The sequence below is a fragment of the Anoplophora glabripennis genome, unplaced genomic scaffold (assembly GCF_000390285.2).
Source record: "Anoplophora glabripennis isolate ALB-LARVAE unplaced genomic scaffold, Agla_2.0 scaffold1048, whole genome shotgun sequence".
Lineage (NCBI taxonomy): Eukaryota > Metazoa > Arthropoda > Insecta > Coleoptera > Cerambycidae > Anoplophora > Anoplophora glabripennis.
Genome location: NW_019417784.1, coordinates 111,847 through 114,001, shown reverse-complemented (window position 1 = coordinate 114,001; position 2,155 = coordinate 111,847). Strand labels below are relative to the sequence as shown.

Here is a 2,155-nt window from a genome sequence, read left to right as displayed (position 1 = left end):
CCAGTGTGTTTTGCGCATGTTCCATAATTAGGAGCGGTTGCATTCAAATTTAAAAGATTGTCACGGCATGCTCTGTAATATAGCCGATTATATACACATAAGATATTAAATCTATTTTCACTGATTGTGAGTTCACTTCAATTTCTAAATGTTTACTTTTCTACTATTTTCTTCTATGAGTCCTCTATCGATAGGCTCCTTATATCTAACATATTATTTTACTATTTATTAATTTCAATAAATAACGTAAGTATATGTATAACCTATTAATATTTTGCAGGCTCAAATAAAATAAAACAGAATACAAATTTATATGTTTTTAAAACTATGTACATAGGCAAGTTCGTAATTTTGGACATTTTTTTAAATGACTGCAGTCGTACCAAGCTTTTGCATTTCCGGTAAGACGCCCTATCATTGCAAATATTTTCGCGCGATCATCCCAACTATAAATCTCTCCGATCGTATCGATTTTCGCCAACCACTGACGAATTGTCAAGCTGTTGGAAGAGCCATCAAATTCGGGTATTAATTCCATCCGCCCTACATATCTTTGTTTATTTATTAAATTTGTGTCGTGTGGACTCCGAGAACGTGCCGCCGTAGTTTGAAGTGCAGCTCGTAAATCACTTGATGTATCTCGGCTAGAATGGGTAGCTCGAACCGAAGTTTCTAATGCGTTAAGTCGACGTTCCAAAATTTGTGTATAATGCGGACTAACACTTCGATTATTTTGGCTACGGCTTCGATCACGCCTGGAAGCGAGCCGTCGGCGATGTCTGCTATCCTGTTTACGTACTCGGCTACGGCTTGAACGTCCCGTCATTGTTAGAATATTTTTGCACAATGTTCTTTTTTTATGAACTTAACAAATCGCAATGAAAATAAAAAAATGGTCAAGCAGACCCCAAAATGTAAAAACGCTTAACGAATGAGCAGGCAGACAGCGAATAAATAATAAACAGTACTCACCAATAAAGGTGTTTTCTCACTAGCACAATACACTCATAAATTTTATCAAAACAGAATTAAATACACACCCACACAGCACATGACGTCCCTGGGATATCCTCATTTAGTCCTATATATCCTAATCGGGGATCTCACTCCTCAGGATATCCTGATGATATATTCAATAAGACAAGTAGATCCTATCAATATCCTAGTTGGGGATATCCCAGGTAAATCCAAACAGGATGTCCTGGAAATATCCTATGAAGATATTAAAAGCCGAACAATCTCCAATTTTGGGATATCCTAGGCAAATTTTGGAGTGATCCCATCCTGGGATGGTTCTTGGCATTGCACAGTGCATGGTGCATGCGCAGTATGACATATTGACGACATGACCCGTATCTCCATTTTCTGTGTTTCTTTGTTTTATAAGTGTGTGACTCAATGACGTTTTTATTAATTTGAAAAGTGGAAAATGAAATTTAAAGCTTGTTAAAATAGTTAAGTGACGTGCATCAACCACCTGCTGGCAGAAGTAAGTATTTAAATTACCTTTGGTATTAAGGTATTAATATCATAGAATAAACATATAGGTTAGAATCGTATATAGTATTAACTAATTTTGTTCTTACTGTTTGTATCATGCAATAATTATATAATGCCTAAAGAACGCATTAAAAAAACATGTTTTCAAATATTTTTTATATAGAGCCTAATACCATTCAAAAATTAGAATAGTTTTTATCACCATTTGTAATAGATGTGTATAAGTGGTATCACCAAATCTACATAATATGTTCAAATCTATAATTTTTAGTTTTGAATGTGTTGTATATAGGTGTTCTGACAAAGGATTGTATCCCATAAATTTAATTAATTTATTATAGTTCTCTGTCTGTAATATTTGTACCAACATTGTGAGTTATAAGGATTACATTATAAATCGTAGGCAGAATTACGTATTATCTATTAGAATATTAGAATTAAATTTAATATCAACAGATTATAATCCATAGTTCATGAAATTAGAATAGTCTCGTTAAATGTATTTAATGAAAATTTTTGTTTTGTCACTCGTCTACAATGTAAATGTATTATTAACATACTTTTTCTACAAATTTACAGCTGGAATTTCACAAGCACATTGCACAAAAAATTGCCCAGAAAAAGATAATGGGGAGGGCATTAAAACATGTCGCGG

At 33.5% G+C, this 2,155-nt stretch overlaps 1 long non-coding RNA gene across 1 annotated transcript; it reads left to right on the top strand.

Annotated features, from left to right (window-relative positions):
* The first annotated feature begins 1,383 nt into the window (after positions 1-1,383).
* On the top strand, positions 1,384-2,140 carry LOC111692480. Its single transcript, XR_002763243.1, has 2 exons — positions 1,384-1,489; positions 2,080-2,140. It is a non-coding gene; the product is annotated as an uncharacterized LOC111692480 (long non-coding RNA).
* Positions 2,141-2,155: the final 15 nt, after the last annotated feature.